The sequence below is a fragment of the Cryptomeria japonica genome, chromosome 8, assembly GCF_030272615.1.
Source record: "Cryptomeria japonica chromosome 8, Sugi_1.0, whole genome shotgun sequence".
NCBI classification, from domain to species: domain Eukaryota; kingdom Viridiplantae; phylum Streptophyta; class Pinopsida; order Cupressales; family Cupressaceae; genus Cryptomeria; species Cryptomeria japonica.
In genome coordinates, this window is record NC_081412.1 from 220,823,106 (window position 1) to 220,851,072 (window position 27,967).

Sequence of the window (27,967 nt, forward strand, 5' to 3'; positions counted from 1 at the left end):
CTCTCTCCCAATTTCTCCTTTATCTCTCCCCCCCTCTCCTTATCCTATTCTCTCTCTCTCTCTCATCTCTCTCTCTCTCTCTCTCTCTCTCTCTCTCTCTCTCTCTCTCATCTCTCTCTCTCATCTCTCTTCTCTCTCTCCCTCTCTTCCTATCCCCTTCTCTCTCTATCTCTAACTCTCTCCGTCCCACCTCTCCTTATCCTATTCTATCACTCTTCCTACTCCCTACTCTCTCTCTCTCTCTCTCTCTCTCTCTCTCTCTCTCATCTCTCTCTCTCTCTCTCTCTCTCTCTCCCCACTTCCTATTTGGTTCCTAGTTTTATATAACCCGTACGAGTTATGCAAAACTAAGACAAAAACTTATAGTTTTGCATAACCCGCGGGTTTCTAAAAAGTATAATATTCCTCAAAACCCTTTAAGGGTTTTGAGGAACTTTTCATATTTTATTATAAAATATAATGTTCCTCAAAACCAGTATGGGTTTTGAGGAACTTTGATTTTTTATTATAAAAAAATAATGTTCCTCAAAACCAGTACAGGTTTTCAGGAACTTTTGATTTTTTACTATAAAATATAATCTTCCTCAAAACTTGTACTTTTGAATTTTTATTATAAAATGTAATTTTCCTCAAAACCCGTATGGGTTTTGAGGAACTTTTTTTTTTTTAATTGTTTTTGGCTAGGTTTCCAGAACACGCACAAGTTATGAGAAATTTCATTTTTTTTTTGCATGTGGCCACTTTTTTGTTCACCATCTTGGTTCACTTACCCATTCATTACTTCAGTATAAATTTTGAGGACATTAAATGTAAAATGTTCAATTCCAGGCGAAGTTCTCACAAATGTGTTCACTTCCCACATCCGGGCCGAAATCCAACCTAAGTCATTGATCTTTTCTCATCCAATGGATGATGGTACTTATTGTCAGATGTCGTGGGTCCCATGACTTCTGCCATTTTTTGGGCACGTCACCATACTCGTGTGACTTTATGGGTCTGTTTTTTAAGTCTGTTTAATCATTTTAAACTTCCACCTGAAAAAGAGCTTTATGGACTTAATTATATTTAATTAAATTTAAAACGTTCAATTCCGGGCAAAGTTCTCACAAATGTGTTCACTTCCCACATTCAGGCCAAAATCCACCCTAAGTTGTTGATCTTTGCTCATCCAATGGATGATGGTACCTATTGTTAGTTGTCGTGGGTCCATGACTTCTGCTAGTTTTCGGGCATGTCACCATACTCGTGTCACATTTCGAGTCTATTTTTCAAATTTTGTTATTCATTTTAAACTTCTGCCCCAAAAAAGAGCTTTATAGACTTGATTATATTTAATTAAATTTAAAATGTTCAATTATGGGCGAAGTTCTCACAAATGTGTTCACTTCCCCACATTTGGGCCGAAATCCACCCTAAGTCGTTGATCTTTGCTCATCCATCGGATGATAGTACTTGTTGTCAGATGTCGTGGGTCCCATGACTTCTACCATTTTTCGGGCACGTCACCATACTCGTGTCACTTTTCGGGTCTATTTTTTAAGTCAGTTTAATCATTTTAAACTTCTGCCCAAAAAAAGAGCTTTATAGACTTAATTATATTTAATTAAATTTAAAATGTTCAATTCCAGGAAAAGTTCTCACAAATGTGTTCACTTCCCACATTTGGGCCGAAATCCACCCTAAGTCGTTGATCTTTTCTCATCCAACGAACGATGGTACCTGTTGTCAAATGTCGTTGGTCCCATAATAAGAGACATTTAAAGATGTGCAATAGTTTGAGATAACTATTAGATATAATGTTAATATTATTTGTTAAAATATAAAATTCAAAAATAGTATAAAACATGAAACTTAGTTTCTAGAATAAAACCAATAACTAAATAAAAATATAAATTTTGATATACAATTTGAAAGGTAAAAGTTTAATATAAAAAAGAAAACATTCAATATTAAATCTAAAATATTAATTTAAAGTTTAACAAAATTCTTAAAAAATATGTTTACGATATATAATTTTAAAAAATAGTTTAAAAATATATATATAAGTTCAACATAAATTTAATGTAATATAAATTTTAATTTAATAAATAAATAAAGACTAAAAATATATATAAAAGTTCAACATAAATTTAGTTTAATATAAATTTTAATTTAATATAATTTTATTGATAAATAATGTGGTGAATCTTATTGATAAACCTGCACCTCCTAAGGACCTATGCAATATGCATTACCTTTGATCCTAATGAGACTATTGGAAATTGAAATTTGAAATACTTGATGGCCCAGTATAAGTCTATATATCACCTGCAAAGATCAAAGACATACTCTCACGAGGGGTTCTCATTGATGATTGATCCAATATGTATGGTGAATGTAATAAATTAAGAATATCTTTATTCTTTACAATTGCATGGAGTAACATATTGATATGATAAATTTGATTTAGTGGTTAAGATCTTAGATGGTTTCTCTTGTCCTACTATAGGTTCTATTACTCTTCCAGTTCCCGTTAAGGTTGGTACTAAGTGCTTAGATGTCATTTTTGCTATCATTCCTAAATCCTACTTCAGATCAATTTTGTGTGAAGCTGGGACATGCTTGCCCTTTGTTCTCTTCCATGAAAGTGATCCCATCTACCGGGTACCCTTCATAAATGTCTCAAATTTCTTCATTATGACAAAATCTAACAAAATCTTAACTATAAATCATACCATGTACCCAATACCAACCCACGCATGCACTAGTTCAAAACTTCAAGTTCAACAACAAGTAAGTTGGAGTTTTAGTTCAAATCTTAACTATATATTTATAAAATTATAATCAACCATAATCAATGTACAAATAATTAATAACGAACTGATTTTTTTTTTATATTAAATATAGAGGAAGAAGCATTACATAAAAAAGATCACAGTATTAAATTTATTTCCATTGTTTAACAAATTATTGAAATAACGTAGCTCATATACAAAAAGCATTTGAAAAACTTTAATTAATAAAAATGAAATAGAATTACAGAAAGCATTTTTATATCCATAAGACTGTAAGAGACAAACTAAAACAAATTGGAATTTGAAAAATTATCATTAATATTTATGCTTTGGAAATTCACAATTTTTACATTTGAGACTTGAGTCCCTCAAAAATTTAAAAGCCAAAATGAGTGAGCTACTAAGCCTGTTAGGTTTCGAGGACATAGGAAAAAAAAAAACTACTAGGGGCCTAGGGGGTGCGGCTAGGGCACAGGTAGTGGATGGTTTACAACTTTGCCCTAAGAATATGGCCCTCCTTCCATGTAGAATTCTTAGACAACATAAGCTGAGAGAATTCTTCAAGCCACATGTAGTTTGGAAAGTTGTCCAGGAGCAACCATTTCTAGAGGAAGTCCCTGCCAGTCCGCGCCCATTTCCTGTGACGCCTCAAGTGCTCCACATTCAGGTTCAGGAGAAATGGTTGCCTGGCCACTGGCACTGTTTGGTCAGGGAGGAGAAGCTTGGATAATTCACTCGCCCAAGGGATCCCCACCCCTACTTCTGCAAGGACAACAACATTTTTGTCATCTCCAAGGAAGTCTTCCTTAATAGCCTTCCTCAACAGCATCAACATATCCACCTTGTCTCCTCCCAGGTCTAGAAGAGACACCAATAACCAGGATGTAATGTCCATGTTAACACGATATCTATTTTTCATTTTGTAGAAACTCTTTGCCCAACACCATCTGCACAGCCTCATTGGTGAACGACCCAACCTCCTTGCAAATTGATTGGAGGGTTGGGTCTCTCATGGAGCCCAGAAAGGCCCTCTGGTCATCTGTAGAAATGCTTCTCAAGCGGATGGGAGTGTCCATGTTGAGAAATAAGATTAACAAATTAAACAACCTAAGCCTATAAACCTAAACCAGAGGAAGAATTTAAATACCGCGATCTCCGAGGATTCATCTGTTAGGCCCAATATGGAAATCTAATGTACTAAGAGGGGAGGGGTGAATCAGTACTTCAAATCCTTTTATCAACAATATCTTTACTGTTATGCATAAACCACAAACTGCTGCAACATAACATAAAGCTAAAACAAATAAATAACAATCATACATGATTCACTCCATAACACATATATTTTGGTTACGCAGAAACTCTTGGTTAGAGAGAAAAACTGGGGGTGGGGATGGCACCCACAACTTCACTACTGCAATAATAAAGGTTTACAACTAGTGGTCACTTATCTCTTGTAGAACAGTTGACCACTATCAAGAGAGCACCTCATGAATTCATGGGAGATTTCAAGTACAGATTTTAAAAGGCTTGGGATAGGATCCTTGCTTTGGTGAAACCATCTTCCAATAACACTTTCTTATACTTCCTCAAGGATCTCAATAGTGATATCGCCACCATGGTACAATCAATGGGAGGAGAAAACTGGCCAGATGCATATGCTCTAGCCATAAGGGTAGAAAATTGTTTGATACATGCAGGAAATATATCTCCTAGACCTCCAATGCCCTTTTTCCTAGAGGCTCTTGCACAACAAACTAGTTTGGCACCTATTATAGTAGCATCTACAAGCCAACGAATCACACCTTCTCCTAATTCATCATCCATAGAGATTCAAGAGCTTAAGGCCATTATGCAAGGCTTTGGAAATGAGTTGGTTACAATTAAAAGATAGCAATCTCAGGCCAGCAACCCCTATCAAGCACAAAATCAGAACTACCACTAGAATAGGTCAAACTTTCAAAGGAAGAACCAATGGAGTTAGTTCCAACACAAAATAATCTTTCTTAAGAGAAAGAATGGTGTATTCCATGCAATCAGCCTCACAACCAAATTGCTTGCCAAAATGGAGAGATATCTTAGGCCTTAGTAACACAAAGTGAACCAACCACTTCAGGACAACAATTTCATGATTGTCCAACCTATGCGTAGGGATATTCTACCCTTATGAACTGGCAAAAGATAGATTTTTGTGGTGTTAATCAACTGAACAGTGACCCTGTGGCTAATAACACTAGGTCAAAGAGGATGGCTATAGGTGATGATGCATTTTCTACAACAACCCAAGCTTCACAACCTACAACACAAATCATAAATCCAAAGACCCTAGATAAGATAGTTGCTCCAAACAAAAATTAGAATGACAAGGAGTAGGAGCAACCTAGAGTTTCTTCAATAATGAGGCCTGACCCTGTCACTGCTAAGGCTGTGGTTCCCTTTATTTTGAACAAATGAAGAAGGATAATCTCAGCATTTCCATGTGGGATGCACTCTCCATTCCATCCCAGAGAGATCTTCTCCAAGAGGCCTTAAAGGATATCAATGGCACTAGAGAAACAATAAAAGCTTGCAGGTCATCTACTCCAACAAGTCTGGTGCAGACTTTGGAGGGAGAGATGTCAAGAAAGATTAGCAAACCACCCCCTTCTATCTCTCTTTTGTTATAGGAGATAAATTAGTGCATAATTGTATGATAGATTTAGGGGCTAGTAGATTTTTCATGCCCAAGAATGTGGTTGATTTCCTAGGCATTAAATATGAACCTGTGGCCAAGGGGGTTGTGAAACTTGATGGCACCACTATCTAGACTATGGGGCAAATTAAGGACTTATGTTTGAACCTACATGCATGCCCTGGTTGCAGTGTCTTACAAGACATTTTAGTCATTGACCTCCCTACTTTCTTTGCCATTTGTTTATCAAGGGAGTTGACTACTAAGATAGGAGGCTATCTATCCTCAAACTGGTCTCATATGCTATTTAGAACAAGATATGGTACAAAGGTCACCATAAAGGCAGCGCCTATTGCAAAAGACCATATTGAACGTTATATTCCAAGCCCTATGAATATTAATTGTAGCCTCTATGATATAATGGAGATGTTACAATCAAGGAACCTACTAATTGTGTGGAGGAGGTCCTTGACTGCCTGCTTGATGAGTGGGCTAATGCTTTTCAGTTTGACCCAATCAGTGAGGTTATAGATACATGTCTTAGAACCTACTGCATTCATGAGAAATACACCTTTATTTCCAATCTCACCAGACAATGAAATGATCCCAAGGGATTGTGGAACATGTTTTTTGATGGCTCAAGGAACAAAAATGGTGCAGGGGCCGATGTGTTGCTCATCCTCCTAATAAGGAGAATTATTATTTTTCATTTAGGCTTCATTTTAGCTACACTAATAATGTAGCTAAGTATGAAGCATTGATCTTAGGTCTCCAAACAACACAAAGAAGAGGGATAAAATTCTTACATGCACATGGAGACAGTGAGTTGGTTGTCAATCAAGTTAGAGCTCAAAGCACAACCAAAAACAACCTTATGAAATCTTACAAGTATAAAGTTTGGGACTTAATGGAAGGATTTGATGCCTTCAACATATCTAGTGTCCTTAGAAATCAGATTAAACATACTGATAGGCTGGTAGTAGTTAGCGCTCAATATGAAATACTAACTCAAGTTGCAGCCAAGAAGGAGAAACAAACTAGGCTTGTGGTGAGGTTTGTTGTACCTGATAATCAAGTTAATTGGAAAGTCTTTGACTCGGCTCTGTAGATTGTCAATTTCTTACAAGAGGAGGTAGAGTTCTCAAACAAGAACCAATCCCTACTCCAAAATCAATATGGAGATTAGATCATGCAACTCGGTTCAAATAAGTTGCCCAAAGGATTAATCACCTTGGAGGGGATCTTCAATTTAGATGATCAAGTGAAAGGGAGAGCTATGAATTTGGCTGCAAGAAAAGGAGATGACAAGCCAATCTCAGTGGCTAATGGGAAGGCTCTCAACTTGGGAAAGGTATGTTCCCAAATAGACTCAGAGGTCTTTCGCAATTTTTGTAAAAAATATAATGATGTATTTTAATTACTTATGAGGATCTAAAAGGGTTTGACCCTAGTTTAGCCCAACATACCATATAGCTAGATCCAAATGCAAATCCTATCAAGAAAATGAAAAGATCAATAAACCCCAAGGTTGAGCCCCTAGTGAGAAAGGAGTTATCCAAGCTCATAGAATCCAACATAATTTTTCCAATAAAACATTCTTCTTGGGTAGCTAATTTTGTTCCAATTAGGAAGAAGAATGGGGAAATCAGATTATGTGTAGACTTTAGGGATCTTAATAGAGCCCCCCTTAAGGACCATTATCCCCTTCCTTCCATTGAACAAATCTTAGCTAAGGTCAATGGCTTAGAGAGATTTTCATTCTTGGATGGATATTCAGGATACAATCAAATCCTAGTCTAAGAGTTAGATCAATTTAAGATGACATTTACTACTAAGTGGGGTACCTATGCCTATTGTAAGATGCCTTTTGGACTAACCAATGCAAGTGTCACTTTCCAAAGGGCTATGGATATGGCCTTCAAAAGAGTATTAATAGAGTTTGTGCCAGTATATAAAGATGCTATAGCTATATACTCCAAACATTCAGCAGACCAGTTTGGTCACCTTGAGCAGGTATTCAGAAAATGTAAAGAATATGGTGTGTCCTTAAATCCTAATAAACGTGTATTTTCCACTGATGAGGGAAAACTATTAGGACACATTGTATCAAGGGAAGGTTTGGCCATATATCTTGAGAGGGTAGAGGCTATTTTGTCTCTTCCTCTCCCAAGTCACAAAAAGGGCTTGCAAAGTTTCCTTGATAGGATCAACTTTGTAAGAAGGTTTATCCAAAACCTGACTATCATGGTTAAGCCTCTAATAGCCATGATAAATAAGGATATGTTTTTCCAATGGACTAGGAAGGGAAAATATGATTTTGATTAGATCAAACAAGCAATTTCTCAGGCTCCTACCCTGGTAAATTGTAATTATGACAGAGAATTCATCCTCTACATGTTGGGAGGAGAAGTAAGTATCTTAGTTGTCTTGATGCAACTAAATGATGATGGGTTAGAGTAGCCCATTGCCCTTTTTAGTGAGGGTCTAAAAGATTATGAGCTCAAATATAGCTATGTGGAAAAATAGGTCATCACAGTTGTTAGAGAATTAAAGAAATTTAGACATATGCTCTCTAACAACCAGATTTAGCTCCTGGTGTCACATGCAAGTGTGAAATATTTCCTCCTGAATAAGGATATTGGTGAAAAGAGAGTTGGATGGATCACTAAGGTCATGAAATATGACCTTAAAATTAAAATCACCAAGCTGGTTAGAGGTAGGGACCTATGTGAATAGTTTGATTCATCTTTTGACAGAGACCCAAAGATTTCCCTGTGTTCTAGGAGGAGGAACAACTGGCCAACAATGAATATGGACAAACCACTTGGTTTGATGACATGAATACCTTCTTAAGGGATGGTATTTACCCTCCTAATTTTGACAAAACTAAAAGAAGACACTTCAAACTTCAATATATTCCCTATGCATTAGTGGATGGCATTTTGTTCAGAAAAGACATTAATGGAGTCTTACTGAGGTGCATCAAAGATCAATTCAACATACTCTTAGAAGAGTTTCATGATGGCCCCTCGGGTGGCCATTTTTATGCAAGGACCACCATTATGAAAATAATCAAGGCAGGCTATTACTGATCGTGCTTATTCAGAGATGTGCACAAGTGGGTGAGGTAGTGCAAGGAGTCTACTTTGTTCTCAACCAAACAAAGATTGGATGCCCTTCATATGCATCCCATATAGACTGATCAACCTTTTTCTCAATGGGGCCTAGATTTCATTGGCCCAATCAATCATCTGTCAAGTGCAGGCCATAAGTGGATATTGGCCACCATAGATTACTTCACAAGGTGGATAGAGGCAATAGCTTTGAAGGATGCAATTCAAGGTTTAGTGGTTCAATTTATAGTTAATTGTAACTAGGTTTGGTGCCCCTTCCTTCATTATATCTAATAACACCAAATATTTTGTTGGAGCCCATATCAGTTTATGGGCAATTCAACATGATGTATATTTGAAGACATCATCAAACTACGACCCCCAAGGGAATGATCTAGATGATTCCTCAAATAAGAACCTTATCAAAATAATTAGGATTACTTTAGATGGCAATCAAAGGTCTTGGCATTTGACGTTAGGGACAACCTTATGGGTTGAAAAAATTACACCTAAGAGAGCAATTAGTAATTCACCTATTATTATGGTATATGGAAGGGAAGCAAGGATTCTGTTGTCTCTTAAATTATCCTCTCTTGATTTAGCACACCAACTAGAGATATTGGAGAATGACACCATGATAGTCATATATGCAGAGCTAATGGAGTTGGAAGAGATCAGAAATAGGGCCATGTAGACCCTCAATGTCCATCAGTGACAGGTCAAAAGAATTTTTGACAAAGGAACCACTTTTAGGACCTTCAAGACTGGTGATCTTGTCCTAAAATGGGATGCAGACCGAGATAAACTAGGAAGACACTCCAATTTTGATGCAATTTGGCCCATATGTCATCACTAGCTACAAGGAAGCCAATTCTTTCCACCTATCCAGGCTTAATGGTGAAGCCCTTCATATTACAGTCAACCACATTCACCTCAAGGCATGTGCATGAGGTAATTTTGGCTCTTCTAAATATTAGTCCACTTCTAGATTTCGAAGAAGTGCATGAGCACAAGTCATTCTTCCCTAGAATGACAGAGAATTTTGATTTTTTGCAGGTGGCAAAGGCAGAGGTTATCTTCATTTTTTTAGTCTTGACTATGTGCCTAATGGATTCCCCTAGGCTACTGATCATTGTGCCAAGCAGGATTGCCATCCCCTCTAAGTTTCCAGAAATGTCGACCATTTTTGTGTCAACCTTAGCCATGCAGACAACTGACCTAAGAAATCATCTACTAGCTAAAACCTTGTCTATTTCTCTAAGGCTTAAAACCCTAAACCCTAAGGTTTTTTGCCTTAATACCTTTCTCGGTCGTATCCTAATCTATTATTGACTGGTTAGGGTGGTCATTTCACTTAAACATTACCAGCTTGGAGGGTTCCCTTTTCATCCCAAGATTGTTCCCTTTTCACCCGCTAGCAACTGGTGGGGGTGTATCTTGTTTATCGCGGCAGTTTGAACTTGCCTTTTGGTCCCCACTGCGATATGGTGATAATCGCTTTGGTTTTCATGGTTTCACAATAGTTTGAGCTTATGGTGAGGTTCTCTTCATGAAATGGTGATGTGGCTGCAAAGTTAAGTATTGATATCATTGTTTCGCAATGGTTAAAGCTGTTGATGGGGTCCCTCCATGAAACAATGATGTGGGCCATTGGCGGTGATGTTAAGTAGTGTTATTGGAGTTTCATGGTGGTCAAGGCTAACCACCTAGTCAAGGTAGTGAAACTACGATGGCCAGCGGTATAAAGAGAAAATAAGGATATCGTGAGGTCATAGTAGTTATGGCTAACCGTCGCTTGACCCCTATGATATAGCAATAAAGGTTGGTCGAGTGAAATATTATCATTGATAGTTAATGTAAAGAGGTTATTTCACCTTGTGAAATAGTGATGTGATAGATCAAAGAAGGAGGTTATCATTGTTTTGTAGTGGCTCAAATTCAAACCCGAAGTGAGAGCTGAAATTCAAACAACTGTGCAGGGTTGTTGTCAACTTGATGGGTTGAAAATCAATTCTTGACCCAGTCAGTTGCCCAAATAAAATCCGATCAATCTCCAACCACTCTCAAAAGGCCAAGGCACGAGTGCCATTAATCCATTTGGCTCTTGCAGATGCTTCTCTCTGGCTGCCATGCTCATTTATTGTAGAATGAAGACTTTTGGGTCTGACAAAGGTCATTCAGACGCTATCCAATGCGAAGGTCTCCCCATTTTTAGGGATCATTTCTCTTCCCAGTTTGGGAGATATCTTTGGGCATGTAAACATCATATCATCTATCTAATATGACCCTCTTCTCCTTTTTGTAACCTAACCCTAGTTGGTTAGGGTTTTTGAAACTAGTGTTCCATCTGAGGTATGCCTGACCTATAAAGGAAATTTTGTAACCTTCTTTGAAGGATCATCTTCTCCTTTTTTCTCTTACAAAATTATTATTTTAATGTGACTATAAATTGCCTTACCTTTATATCAATAGAATTGTCTGTTTGTCTCTCTTTCGGTTCAAATATTTTGTGCAATGCATATTACCTCCTATTTAAATGCGTCCTTTTTTTTATTCTTAGTTTATGTGATTGTGTTAACACCCCTATAGATGTTGTTTGTGAATTTATCTAATTCCTCCCTTCATCTTTCAGGATTCTAGCCTTTGTATACTCTTAAGGAGCTGATTAGGGTAGAAAATTTTGTACGCCCTTGGGTAATTTTCATTTATTTTTTGTGTATTTATGGGCAGGGAAGGTTAACTTTCAATCTAGGTACATCGCCCCTTTTCCATTTCAAGCATTCCTTCTCCCCTTTTCCCACACAAGTTGTTAAGATAGGTTTAGAATAGCTTTTATAAGTGTTGGGTTAGACCAACACTGCACTCTAATTGATAAGAAATCCAACCTTCTTCAATGATTCAACCTCACATTGCACAAGGTCCCACACTTGGAGGATGTTTTCATGTTTCACAAGGTGTTGAGAATGAGTGTTCAACAAGGGTGCAAACTTTTGTGACAACATACATTTTATATATGGAATGTGTGTAAGCTTGTATCCTTATTTACATGTTTTTCTTGAGTGTCTTGGTCGTGTGTTTGTCTCCATGAACATGGGTGGGTAGACCTTCAAGTTTCACATGGTTAGGTGGCCTTGCTAACCAATGTTAGTGACTGAAGATCATGTCTTCAAGGATGGCATTGAGTTTGACCTTGTCATGCCCAAAATTTAGGGCAAAAATGGGATAAATTTTTTTTAAAATAACAACTAATTAACAATAAGTTCGCTAACACGAAACACACTAACAAGTTTTGGTCTTAACTATGTTTAGAGTTATCGCAACCTACTACTCCATTAAGTAAACAAATAATTTAAAAACCAGAAGCGGACTGTTAATGCTCTAGGGAAATTGTTATTGTCTCAGCGATTTTTAGTCACTAAATTAACTTAATGAGAATTCTCTAACATTATTTGGCAGAGATATTATTAATCTCCTAAAAATCAAGATTTGCTCTAAGGAGCAAATTAATTTAGACCTATCACTCAAATTATAATGTTCAAAATCTATAGTTCAACCATTAAAATGTGTTTTAAATTAATCGAGCCTAGGGCAATTTAATTTCATAAGAACATTTACCGATGAGAATAAATATCTCCCCAAAGTCAATTTATTTTACAAGAAGTTAATTTCCCTATCTATTTAATTCAAGACTTCATAAATAGTAAATCTAAAAATAATTAATTTGATTTAAAACTCCCCAGTCTATTTAAATTAAAACAAAAAGTAACTTCGTAATGATTTAATTTAAACCATTTCAATCTATTTAATTTAACTTAAATATTAACTTCTTAACAATTTAACTTAAAACCATTCAACCTATATATATTTAAAACCACACAATAAAATAGTTAATCCAAATTTGCCTTATTTTCATATACTTCCAAACTCTATAGGTATTTATATATACATAAATAATTTAAATATTAATCTCCACATCTTTATAAAAATTCCCATCTAAACCCTAAATTTAAATTATATTATAAAAATACCTCTTTAACTCATTTTCTAAATACTCCTTAAGCTTGCTTATTTCCTTTTACCCTAGCTCTAACCGAGCTAGGGTTTCATGTTGTTTTTTTTTAACCTTATTTTACTCTCCTCCTTTCTTATTCCTTCATGTACTTTCTCAATTGATGTAAACATATGTATATGGATGTTTGAATCCAAGTTATGTAATGTTACTATGTGTATTAAACACTCCTCATGAAGGATTATGTAATCATGTTGTTTTGTAATAGATTAGATATTTTTATGTGTTCCATTATTGATATCGGACACGTGATTATATGATTTTATTCTTTATGTTTCAAGTAGTCTCATGATTACATGCTAGGAGTATTTCAATTGGGTTTAAAATAAATCTATGGATGTCTCTTTCCATCTTGGAGGGAGTTTTGGTCCTCTCACGATTTTATCTAGTGATCTTGAGTAGAGTTGAGTGAATTCAAGTCAATCCGAGTTCATTTGGGACTCACCTGACATGCCTTGTGAAGGCATATGAAGCGTCCAAGTGATTATTTTCATGGTTCTTTTTGTGCCTTAGTTCTTTTGAGCATTTACTAGGAGTATAGGGTGGATTGGATATGTTTTGGGTCCACCCATTCTTTGTCTTTTCTTGAGGGTGTTGAACCTAGTTTTTGAAGGTGTATTTGACACTCTATCTCTACACCTTTTTGTCAATTTATCTGTCCTCAAATGTTTCTTATGTATTTGGACCACCCCAAGATGTTTGGAGTGTTTGAGGGACCATGATATTAAGCTAGTTCACTCACTACCTTGGAAAAATGCATGTCCAATGGAAGACAACATGAGTTTACCAGTCATAAAAGGAGATTTGCATATGAAGTGGACAATAGCACAAGTTGAGGATACTTGTGTGTGGTAAGTGGACTAGGATGCATTATGCTAGTGTCTTTCAAGTGTGCTAGTATCTTGACAAGATTCTTGGATCCTTCATTGGCACACCTTTCTTGTCTAGTAGTGCTTCTAGAAGATCAAAAGGTCAATGCGACCTCATCAAAGTTGTCTTTCACGATCTGTAGTATCAAGGGAACCTTTTAGGTATCTCTAAGGTGCAATTTGATGTTTTTCAGAGCCCATCAATGACACTTAGGACTTAGTATAAGGTCCTATTTGCCAGGTTGACACTTGTAACTTCTGGTAGGGTCTTGTGTGAACCTAATCACCTTGTTATACTTATGCCTTTGGAGATATATCCCTATTCCCAGTTGGTGTTTATTGTGTTTAAGTCTTCAACTTGTGCATTGTCGCATGTCAACAAGTTGTCGTAAGTTCAAAGTTTGGGGTGTTGTTCTTCTATGAGACACATATGTTGATCTTAAATGCTTGGAAAAAAATTATTTCATGCATTCTTATGTCTATTCAGGTCATATGCTCATGGGTTCCATGACAAGGCATTACAAGGTTTTTGACACAAAATAGAGACACTAACAAAAGAAATTAAAGATGAAAGCCTTAACATGCTAGAAATATGAAAAAATACATGTTTAGAAAGGTAAGATAGAATATGCTATTGAAGTATTTATTTAACTTTGTACTGAAAGATGTACAAACTCTATGGACAACATGCTCAATATGGAATCATTTTTCTAAAAACTTAAAATGGATTTTTGATTGTTGAAATTACAATCAAACCCTTTGGGCTGGATTCCCATGGGAAATGTAATCCTAAGCGTTGAAAATTCCCAAATTAGTGAATAATGTGAGAGCATTATAATGCACCCACATTCTTATGAAGAAAATTTGGTTTCCTCATATTCCTTCACTTTTTTGACACAAAAATGCAAGCACATTCCTTATAGTGTTATAACATTATTGTGAAAAGAGACTCTCTCCCTCCCCCCTCTCTCTTAGTTCTTCTATATATTTCCATCTCTCTAGACCTAGGGTTTAGGATTTATGTTTGATGATGTAGGGTTGAGCATTGAGGGTTTAGGGATTAATTTTAATGGTTTATGGAATATGGTTTATGGTATAGGGTGCAAGGTAACTTAAGGTCTAGGGTTAGGGTTCAAGGTTTAGGGTTTATAATTGATGAAAAATGAATGAGAGTTGAGGGTTTAGGGATTAAATTTAAATTTTTGCATTTTACTATTATATTATTAATGTAAAGTTTTAGGGTTTAAAGTTTAGGGTTTAGGGTATATGGTTGATGATGTAGGGTTAAGTGTTGAGGATTTAAATTATTTTTTTTAAAGATTTAAGTATTAACTTCTTAATTTTAGGTTTTAGTGTTTAATGTATAAGGTTTAGGGTTTAGGGCCTATAGCGAAGGCTTTATGATTAAAAGTTGATAAGGGAGGGCTAAGAATTAAGAGTTTAGAGATTAGATTTAACTTTTTAGGCTCTCTAGTTTTATTATCATATAGGTTTTATGGTTTATGTCCTAGGGTTTAGGGTTTATAGTTTATAGTCTAAAGTTAATGATAGGGGGTTGAGGGTCCACCTACTTCTCTTCTTTTCCATCTCTCTCTATCTGACCTCTCAAACTCTCTCCCCTTGCTACCTCTTTCCCTCTCTCTTCTATTTATTTCATGTGTCTCACCCTCTCTTCTTATCTCCACATCTCTTTAGGGTTTAGGACCTAAGGTTGATTGTTTATGATGGAGGGTTGAACATTGAGGGTTTAGGGATTAAATTTAAGTTTTTAGGTTTTTGTGTTAAATTTTTAATATTAGGTTTTTGGATTTAACATAGAGGATTTAGGATTTATCATTTATGACTTCTAGGGTTGATAAATTATAATTATGGGATTAAATTTATTTTTTAGGTTTTAGTGTTAAATTATTAATGTTTTGTTTTAGGGTTTAACACAAAGGGTTCATAGTTTAGGTTTTAAGGTTGATGATGGAGTGTAATTCCTGCCAAAATACTCTCGATAAATAAACCAAAATGTACTAACAAAAGAGATAATTTAAAAAAAAAACATCTATTAATGCAACATATACAACTAACTATTCATATGCATTTAACATCAATTAACATAATATACACTTACTCCTCATGATCATATCACACAAACACATAAACTAATTATGCAAGCGAAATAAACACAACATAACATCACTACCACCTCCCTAGGGTATCTCAATGCCATTACTTAAGAAATCATGACAAGAAATTATTATCATGATCACTACTACTATCTAATGCAACCCAGTATCATAATCACTTACTCCTTTTATGCATACACATATGATCATTTACTACTCCAAAACATAACATATCCATTACCATTTATTCCTTCCACCAAATATAAGCAAGATCATCTACTAACTACCTATCATGAAATGCAATCCATTACGATAGTAACTAATCCATTCCAATTAGGTTCATTTTAGAGCACCAATACCAAATATTCTTAATTCCCATTTTACACTCAAATTCCAACATGATCATATACTTCCCCCACCATGATTTCCTCAATAGCAATATGTTCTATTCACATTTCCAATTCCTTAATAGCATACACATAATACCAAATGCACAACCATAATTCCGATAACATTATTTTCTATTTTAAAATTCTATTACAAAATACACTAAGGTACATCCATACTTATCCTCCTATTAGAGTCATAACTGCATCCCACTTCATCTAATGCAATCTAGTTCATTTCCTTAAGGTTAACTATTTATCCTAACAACTATCCATTCACATTCATATTGTATAGATATCCACTTACCAAGTATAACAAATTTTATATTAAGAACATTCATTTAATGCCATGATAAATACTACAGACATATCGAATATTCATTTACAATGAAAGAACTACAATGACTTCAATCCACTACTAGTCTACAAGCTATGGGATACATTACAATACATCTCAATTTTTTCTTTCACCAATCATAATCAAGCCCTAAGTTAACATCTACCATTACATATGTACATCCAATATATCAAGAGCATTACTCTTCTACTACATTTACATGATATATACATAACAAATTCCATAAGATCAAATACATCTATCTACTACAATATTCATCCATAAGCCATCATGATAGAAGAATCCACATCCATGCAATAATCCAATTAAGATATCCCAATGGAAGAAGGCATCAACCACCTGACCATGTGGAAGAAAAAGAACCATCCCTCATGCTAGGAGATGACACAGGGTCCCAACACAGACTCTAGACCTAAACTGACACCTAACAACCAAAGAGACTCAATAAATCAAGGACTACAACAGTATATAATCATACATCAATCACAAGGTGATCACAAATATAAACTCCTAGAGGCATACCAACAAATCAAGATATAAGCGTAAATCAAAAAAAGGACACGTGTAGGGGTGGAGTGTCATCGCATGCTATCTTGCAAAACATAAAAGTGCTACCCTGAAAGGCATAATCCTGATAGACATGTGGAGCCATCTCAACCTATGAGAGAAAAGAAAGAGATTTAATTTCCATCGCAATGGCCTTCCCAAGCTTATCCTAAAAGATCCTCCCTAGGATCAAGTCTTGGGGCTCACAACTATTAATTATCTTGATTAGATTAATCCTAATTAACCAACCCATCTAATTCATTATTAATGTTATCACTTAATTACAATAAGGAAAAACTCCCAATGTGCCTTGGCGGTCTAGACTCTAAGCATCCTTACAAGGAACCTCTTAGTAGCCTATCTCTCATGACCCCAGTCGTCACATGAAAGCCCACTCCCCTTAACACGTTCCCAAAACAACAATAGCAACAAGGAGGCTCAAATCAACATCCAGAAGAATCCATAACAACACATAAGAAGACATAGCCATCAATATCAATCAAGAGCCTCAATGCAAGATAATGAATCAAGGGCCATCTCATGGGCAATCAAAATCTGCCATAAACATGAAGCAATCCTCAACAACAAGGCTTATCAACTCGCTGGAGCAAAAGAAATAAAATATAACTCACAATATGACTTATCAACATCTTGGAGAAGCATAAAAAACTCTACGACAAGTTTTATCAACTTGCCAGAGCATAAAACCACAATAAAACATCAAATCTAAAAGTACACAATATAGGAAAAACATCAAAAAACCTCAATACTGCTAGGGTTCCCATAGATACTGAGAGGGGGGGTGAATCAGTATCTGACTGGTAATGTGATTTTCTTGAAACTAAATATGCAGAACATAAAGTAACAGTATACCGGTATGCAAGAATTAATGTAAATAACAGAATCAAAAACATCCACATGAAAAGAACACCATAACACAAGATGTTTAACGAGGAAACCCGATGTGGGAAAAACCTCGGTGGGATTTGTGACCCACAATATTCACTTACTGGCCAATAAGAGAATATTACTTACAATAGGGGCCTGCACATGCAGGAAGGCCAACTGCCTAGAGCACACTGCTCAATAAAAAGTCACACTGACTTACAATGAGAATTATGCAAATCCAATGATTTGTACTGCTTTACAATAGCATCTTCAATGTCAGATTCAGTACTGGTTCTTTCTCTGTTCTTTACATATACCCTTGAACTACAATTCGCACATTAGGTCTACCTTATAATTTTCTTTATGCTTCCTATCCATATCCTACAAATGACTACAATGATCTCTTTTATATACAAGAGTCATTTTACAATTTGCCAAGTCGGCTTACAATAATAAACAAAATATTACATATCAAAAATCCTGTCGGCCTCTGTGTCGGTGCTGGTGTAGATTGATCTTGCTGATGCCGGTGCACTGTCTTGTTTGAATAATGCTTTGCCGATTTAATGTCTTGTCGGTGCCATAGGATTGCAAGGTTGTTTGTGTAATGCTTTGTCAGTATAATGTCTTGCCGGTGCCATAGGATTGCAAGGTTGTCTGTGTAATGCTTTGCCGGTATAATGTCTTGCCGGTGCCATAGGATTGCAAGGTTGTCTGTGTAATGCTTTGCTGGTATAATGTCTTGCCGGTGCCATAGGATTGCAAGGTTGTCTGTGTAATGCTTTTCCGGTATAATGTATTGCCAGTGCCATAGGATTGCAAGGTTTTCTGTGTAATGCTTTGCCGGTATAATGTCTTGCCGGTGCCATAGGATTACAAGGTTGTCTGTGTAATGCTTTTCCGGTATAATGTCTTGCCGGTACCATAGGATTGCAAGGTTGCCATCAATGACAAAACCTTCAATCACACACAATGTCTCATTGGATTGTCCATATGCCAACAAATACAAGCCTTTGGTACATGAATAGATCCAAAAAATTCATCACAGATAAGCAAACTAAGAAAAACATCAAAACTACACATACTAGTGCATATGATACGCAGAGTAGCGCATATACAAACTCTGACAGTGCATTCAATAATTCTTGAAGTGCATATGAAACATCATTTAGCGCATATGAAACATAAAGTAGTGCATATGATGACTAGAAAGGCACATTTAACTAATGAAATAGCACATATGAAATATAAAGTAGCGCATTTGATATAAAATTTAGCGCATATGATATCCTCAGGAAATTGTTGTTGTTCCTATAGGTTGCCAAACTAACCATATGGTAGAAGCTATGGCTTCTCTCCAAGACATCCTTATGGCTAAAAGGTGGAACTGTCCTTACCTCTGGATTGAGGGGGACTCTAATAATATCATTAATTGCCTTAAAGGAATTACCAAGCCCTCATGGACTATCAACAATATCATTAAGGCTGCTAGGGATCTTATTAAAACCTTTGATAAATTTTTTATCTCTCACATTTATCGGGAAGCAAATGGCCCCGCTGATTGGGCAGCTAACGTGGTGGTCACTCATGACAACATGATTACCTGGAAGGGTGAAGAGTATCTTCTTAATGATGCCAGATCGATCATTTTTATGGATCAATATAACTACACCTCAAAGATTTAAAATGGATATATAATGATTAATAACATGACTTGGAGGGCTAATATTAATTGTTATTGTGTCAGTACCAGCAATGATAAGATGAATGCCACCTTCTCCCATGCTTTCTAGGTTTTTGGGGCTACATCTAGAGATTTATTTTCATTAGCTATTTGCAACTCTCAAGTTTCTAGTTTGAGTTGTGAAATCATGGGAGGTAATAGGCATCACTATGAGCCCAGTAATTGTAAAGAATGGAAACAAAAGGAGGAAATTTGGAGTATCTTGCAGAAGGGCGGGCTAACAAAGTACATGGAAAGACTCCATGGGAGGGATGTTAAAATCACTACGTTTTTCACCAAAAACTGGAGGAAGGGCACCCTGAAAATGGGAGATCAAACTATCACCATCGACGAAGACCTCATTGCTCAGGTGACGGGTCTCCAGAGGGAGGGAAGTAATTTCTACAGGGACATAAAGCTTAGCAAGGAGGCCATCAAGTGATACCCTGAAACTACTAAGGAGAAGAAGTGCCCGGTTAAGCTTAGCAAGACCTACTACCCTCCCAGGGCCTTTGCTAAGCCTTGGAGGGAGTTTTTGTTTGCAATCATGCGCTACATCTCTCTGGATGGCAGATTTACCAAAGTCTACGACTACCATTTGGTGCTTCTCAACCACTTCAGGTATGAAGACAAAGTTAACATACCCTATTTCTTGATTTACTCAATGAATTCCACTATTAAAGCCCATAGAGAGAACCCTAAGGGAGACACTGCTATGCACCAAGTTCTAATGGTTCTAATCTATGATCATATTAAAGCTAATCAAATCGCCCCCCCAGCTTTCTGTCTCTGATTCTGAAGAGGAAGGGTCGGACTCTGAATTTTCTATGGGTGAGGATTCTAATGGTGATTTTAAAAGTGAGACTAAGGAGAGCCTGGAGGACTCTGAGGTTGAATTGGGTAAGAAAAGAAAATAGGAGAGCAGTAAGCCATCCTCTTCCAAGGGCAAGAAAAAAAGAAAAGAGAAGGTCCTCCAGATTCACTCTTCCTCCTCGGAGGAGGTCTCTGAGGACTTTGAAAAGGATGACTCTCCATCCCCTCAGAAGAAGAAACCTAAATCTTCTTTTCAGAAAAGGAAAAAGCAAAAAAGGCAAGGCAATTTTGAGCCAAAGACGGAGGACAAAGAGCAGAGCAAGGAATTTGATGCGGACCAAAAATTTGAGGAGGATATTATGGGGGATGGTTTCAACCAAAGTGTTGGTGGTGATGCCAAACAAAATACCGGTGGAGAAGACCCCAAATCTAATCAGGCCAAGGTTGGTGAAAAAAGACCCCCTTCTAACCCTTCTATTGAGGGTTTGAAGGGGTTTGTGGACACCCTCAACTTGCTCATAAACAGTCACAAGAAAGTTGTGGAGGAAAACAAGAACCTGAGTCATAGGATTCAAATTGTGGAGACTATTAGCATCATTGAAGGTAAATCCATGGCTGAGTCTGTTGATGATTTGGGAAAGACTATTTCCAGAGCTGAAGAGATTAGGGATGCCTTCAATCCAAGGTTTGAGCAAGTGGAGAAGGCCCTGGAGGAAATAAAAAACAATGACACTGTTAGGGACCAAAGAATGGTGGATGCTGAAAATAGACTCAACAAAATTGATACCTATCTCAGAAGCATTGTTGAACAAAGTTATAACATTCTAAAGGCCTTGGCTGACAACATCAAAATCCTGATCAGTAAGATGGAGAATGAGAAGGGATCCCTAGAGCAGGAACCTGACATAGAGGGCATGGAAGGTGTGCAAGGACCAAGAACGAGGACCAGAGGCAAGAAGAGGGAGAAAAAGCCAAACAAGGAAATCGAAGAGCTCAAAGTTGCTTCGGCGAATTATGACCTGTTGGTCATCAAGGCTGGTGAACTTCTTAAGTCTCTATAGGTGTTGCTAGCTATCTAGGTCTTCATTTCCGGTTTTTTCTTCTTTGTTGTTCCTAGTTTTTTGTTGTCCATTCGGGTTGCTAGCTATCTTTCCAGTCTTTTATATGTTGTCTTTATGCTGGTCTAGTTGATCTTTGTTGAAATATCTTTTGATCTTTATGTAAAAGGTTTTGGGTCCTTAAAACCCATTTTTCTAATTAATCAGAACATGAAAGATTTCACAAAACAAAGCTCCATGATTTCCCAGAAAAAATTCACATAAAATAATTCACAGAGAATACAATAAATCCCGATAACACTCCCTAAACCTCCAATGTCACCAGAAATTCACCAGACAAAGATAAAACCCAGAATCCAAATGAAATACCACACACACAGGAAGCCAAATCATAAAACCCGAAATCCCATTGTCGGCCATTCACGACAATGGAAAAATTCCCAAATATTAATTCCCAATACTATACTCAAAACTTTATAATATAAATTCACCCACGAAATATTTCATTCTTTAACTATATAAACTATACAAATATTTTTGTCATTTCCCAAAAAACAATCTTTTGTCTACAGACACAGAGAAGACAAGAAATAAAAACAAAATTCAAAAGTAAGATCCTCCAACCTGGAAAGTGAAGTGATGGAAAGAGAAATCTGAAGAAGCGCAACAATCCAATGCCAAAATCCAAGCTCCAAGCCTTCAACCAAAATTATCAGCAAGCGAAGTAAATTCTCTAGATGGTAACTCGGCAAAATGCACAAGCTGCCATTTAAATAGAAAATCATTCAAAACATAGCCTCAATGTTGGCCAAAGAAAATAATCCACAAACCAATAAATCTTACCTACCCCACCTTATATAATATTTTATTTCTCCAATACATATTTAACCAATAACAGTTAACGATAGGTAGGAAATATAATAAAACTTATTTACCATGTAACAAGAGAATATATTATAATAATAATAAATGATAATAATAAATTAAAGCCCAGTAAAATAAATTAAAGGCAATATAAATAAATGCTCCTATTAAATATAGAACCATAAATAATATAAATAAACAAACAAACAATTATGTAATATTATCCTCACAATCACAACTCCCAAGAGGGCCAATCAAAACAAGGGGTAGGTATATAAATAATAACAAATAAATAAAACAACAATGCAAATATATAAATAAATAACCAAAACAATAAATAATTAGATAAACAATAAATAACCAAACAATAAATAAATAAATAAACAATAAAGAAGATAAATAAATAAATGTACGAACATGCATAAATACCCATCTAGTAATTAAGCAATAAAAAAATAAATAATAATCCAATAAATCAAAAACTCAAATAATAAATCAAAGCCAATATAAATAAATAATAAATAACCAATAAATAGATGAGCCAAAAATAAATAAATAGATAAACAATAAACAAATAATTAAATGTACAGATACATATTAATGTCGTAGCCAATATAATTTAAACTCAATACTATAAATATCTTCCACATAAATATAAAATAATCAAATAAATAATAAATAAATAAATGGATGTACCGATAAGCATAAATACTCAACTAATATAATTTCACCAATTAATTATTAATTAATTCCTAGTAAATAAATAAATATATATATTTTGTATTCGTACTAACCATTATTTAATAATTTACACCAATGGGCTATATGTAGTAATTGATTAATTAATTTCCACAATTCCAAATAACCAATAAAATATAAATCCATAAAATAAATATTAATGGATAATAATTCTCCAATAATAATAATTCACACATTAATATCAAATATTTATGCCATCCATTAATTTAATTTAATACTAAATGAACTATATAAATCGATTAATTGTTAATTAATAAGTAATCACAAACTCACAAGGCAACCTGACATAAGGTTGAACAACATACCGCATGACGTAGACCAACGACTCAAGCCAAGACACTTATTGACAAGGGTATCAACTTAAGCCTAGATTATGCGAGGGAAACACATGCCATCTCCAACAACTTTCCATTGGGATAAAGACACGCTTAGACCTGTGAGACCAGGTGGAGTCGATGTCTGGTACCTGCAATTTTGCATCCACCACTAAATGCAATACAACACATATACATCATAAATGATCAGGCAAGTGATAGAGAATCGCAATGTCATATCGTGCTCGCATGAGTGGCATGACATCGTTTCTAATCACGAAGACACTACACTAATACATTTTGCCTCAAATTCTAACAAGCATTTCCGACGATCTATGGGATTTCTTTTGCTTTGTTGGATTGATTTGCTTTTTTTTCAAAAATTGCCTCATGTTCGTCGGAATTCTGACGTAAAATTTCACGTCAAAATTTGGACTAAAAATCGACGTCTTGAAATTTCACCTCGGCATTTCGATGAACATAGATTTTACCTGTTGATCGACATATGTTGGTCCGATGATTTTCACAGCCTCTAGATGTCTTCTTACTCATTAGGATAACATAAGTCGATGACCTCTCTTCCTGTTGATCGATGCGAGTTATCTCGCCAGTCTCATTGGCCATCGGGATAGCTTAAAACGTGTTCAGGCGATGGACATAATTTCCCCGATGTCTTTTCCCTCAACGTAGCTCCTCTCGATGCGTTATGTCTCCTCAGCATAAGCTTTGACACTATATCATCTTAACCTTTGTCAATGCTTTTTACTTTTTTTAGTGTCCATTGGGAAAAGTCTTACTAATAGCATCATCGGCTATTGGCAATACAAGATCTCTTCTTTGTCACTAGTGTGTGTTATGCTGATGGACTTCTCTGGTGTATTATATCCCGATGGCATGCTTCTAGTTGTGTTACCATCGGGTTGACTTTTGCCGATAGTGCAGATTTCGTATTTCACAACGGAATTCCGACGAACACGTGGGCATCATTATACGCGGGCTCATCAGGGTGCGAAAAATGGGAGGAAGCGGGCACAATTGCTACAGATAGATGTTGATGAAGAATTTGCCTGTGGCAATGACAGGCGACCTTTTCTCATTCACAATCCACTCTTTCTCTTTCTCATGAGTCCCTATTGAGAATCGAATGCGGAACCTCTTCCTTGCAAATTTGTCACACATGGGAAGCAACCCATTGGAGCTGGAAACCATAAACCCTAGGGAATTCACTCTACTTTTACTCACCAAATTCAAATTGAAGAAAATTGCAGCAGCAGACAGTGGTGCCATTGACACAATGACCCTCACCATTATTGTTACTACCTCTTGCCTCCCGCACTTCATGTTGTGTATTGTACAAGAGGTTGGTCCTTTCGTTCTTGTCATCAAGATTTTTTTGCAAGTTCATTTTCTTTCCTTGCATTCTCTTGTTCACTTTGTTTAATGGTATCGGTTTTGGAAAAATATGGATCCTCAACCTCCTTAACCTCTCCATTTTGGAGCTGCCAGTTATAAAGACAAGTCGCTGGACATACCAGTTGCCCCAGTTATGATTCACTATCTTTCTGTCCTCAAAATATTTAGGTCTTGATTTAGTTATAATTTGATCTTGTGTAACAAGAATCCCAAACAGAAGTCCATAATTGAACATGTTGGTCCTCCCCTTGGTTGTTTTTGACATTAAGCCTCAATTCCTTGGGCCACATACCCCTAAAACATCCACATAATAAGATTAAATGCATCGATAATGAGTAAAACTTAAAATTAGGGCAATTATTAGGGCACAATTGCTGCAGATAGATGCTCTGAAGAAACTGTACAAGAGGTTGGTCCTTTCATTCTTGTCATTAAGAATTTTTTGCAAGTTCCTTTTCTTTCCTTGTATTCTCTTGTTCACTTTGTTTAGTGGTATCCGCTTTGGCAAAATATGGATCCTCAACCTCCTTAACCTCTCCATTTTGTGGCTGCTAGTTATAAAGACAAATTGCTTCATAGCTTCTAGAGGGATGAACAATTCTCTGCGACTATAAACCCTTCCAACCCTCAAAATAGCCCTTTGTATGGAAGTAGCTTTTCTAGGTCCAAGGCCAGCTACAAATTGCAGAGGAGAAAACATCCATTCATTTTATGCTTCTAGGTTTATGTCAACACCAACTTGGTTGGTTATTGTAACCATTACCTATTCGACAATTCTCTATGACTGTAAACCCTTCTAGCCCTCAAAATAGCTCTTTGTATGGAAACAACTTTTATACGATTATTTAGGACTCTATGGGTAGTTGGTTGTACAATTTTCCCCACTGAAAGGGCCTCTTCATTTTCTCCAGTTAGCAGATAAAAATCCTCATCTTGGGATGGCTCTTTATATCATAGTAGTAAAAATCGTTTGGCGAAAAAATCAGCAAACCAAAACTATTAGATTTTAAAAAAAAAAAAATCGACAAAAAATCGAAAAAAATCAATTTAAAAAAAAAACATAACAAATTGTAGAAAAAGAGACAAAAACTAATTTTAAAAAAAACTTAAGGGCATTTCCATAGCATAGAGATATAAAGAGCAACTAAAATAGAGTTTAACCCATGAATTGTAGAAAATTAATTTTTGTTGTTTATAGTCATATTGCCGATTCAATCTTTATGTCAGCAAGAGTTTCCCTCTTTTTATTGGATGTTCATTGTTCCACACTTCTAGCATATTCATCAATATCAAGGGCCTTTAACACACGGGGATATTTTTTGACATGTTCAATTGTCATTTCTTGTGTTTCCTCATCCATATCATCTATATCATGTCTTGCATCTTCACAGTATACATCCTCAACCATTTTCTTGACTAATTCATATGACTCTAGATGAATTCTAGTATCATCCAATGGATCCATAACATGGTTCCCATAAGCTGCTTTCCCAGAAAAAAATTGAAAAAAATCAGATTTAGAAAAAACATAACAAATTGTAGGCATAGAGACAAAAACTATTTTTAAAAAAAACTTGAAGGGCATTTCCATAGCATAGAGATATAAAGAGCAACTAAAATAGAGTTTAACCCATGAATTGTAGAGAATTAATTTTGTTGTTTATATTCATTTTGTCGATTCAATCTTTATGTCAACAAGAGTTTCTCGCTTTTTTTTGGATGTCGGTTGTTCCACACTTCTAGCATATTCATCAATATCAAGGCCCTTTAAAACATGGGGATATTTTTTGACATGTTCAACTGCCATTTCTTGTGTTTCCTCATCCATATCATCTATATTCTGTCTTGCATCTTCACAGTATACATCCTCAACCATTTTCTTAGCTAGTTCATATGACTCTGGATGAATTCTAGTGTCATCCAATGGATCCATAACATGGTTCCCAGAAGTTGCTTGCCCAAAAAAAATCGGCAAAAAATCAGATTTAAAAAAAAACAGAACAAATTGTAGGCATAGAGACAAAAACTATTTTTAAAAAAAACTTAAGGGCATTTCCATAGCATAGAGATATAAAGAGCAACTAAAATAGAGTTTAACCCATGAATTGTAGAAAATTAATTTTTGTTGTTTATATTCATATTGCCGATTCAATCTTTAAGTCAACAAGAGTTTCCTTCTTTTTATTGGATGTCAGTTGTTCCACACTTCTAACATATTCATCAATATCAAGGGCCTTTAACACATGGGGATATTTTTTGACATGTTCAACTGCCATTTCTTGTGTTTCCTCATGCATATCATCTATATCATGTCTTGCATCTTCACAGTATACATCCTCAGTCATTTTCTTGGCTATTTCATATGACTCTAGATTAATTCTAGTATCATCCAATGGATCCATAGCATGGTTCCCAGAAGCTGCTTGCTTGGAAAAAAATCAGATTAAAAAAAAAAAAACATAACAAATTGAAGAAAAAGAGACAAAAACTATTTAAAAAAAAAACTTAAGGGAATTTCCATAGAATAGAGATATAAAGAGAAACTAAAATAGATTTTAACCCATGAATTGTAGAAAATTATTTTCTGTTGTTTATATTCATATTGCCAATTCAATCTTTATGTCAACAAGAGTTTCCCGCTTTTTATTGGATGTCCGTTGTTCCACACTTCTAGTATATTCATCAATATCAAGGGCCTTTAACACATGGAGATAATTTTTGACACGTTCAACTTCCATTTCTTGTGTTTCCTCATTCATATAATCTATATCATATCCTGCATCTTCACAGTATACATCCTCAGCCATTTTCTTGGCTAGTTCATATGACACAATTTTTGGAAGAATTATCATAACTTTCATTTGAACCGTTGGATCTTTCTATAAACTGGAGGATAAGTCTGTAACAATGATATCAAGAGACTCACCGGAGCGATTGGCTTCATTACAAGGTAAGGGAAGCCTTTGTCATGTTTATCTTCCTCAAAGTATGGTCTGTGTCTATTAAGTTGATGTCTTGTAAGGGTGTTTTGAAGATTGAGAAGTAACTTTTGATGGGTATTAATCCCATTTTTGTCAAGTATGCCTGATTGGAATTGAATGTTTCCAAGGTTTATGTGCATTAGAGGGCAAACGATTCCTGAGATTGTCACTTCAATTAAATAATTACTGAAAACTTTGAATTGCTTGCTTGTAAATGAAAGCTTTAAATAAAAGGTTATTTTATTATAAGTATG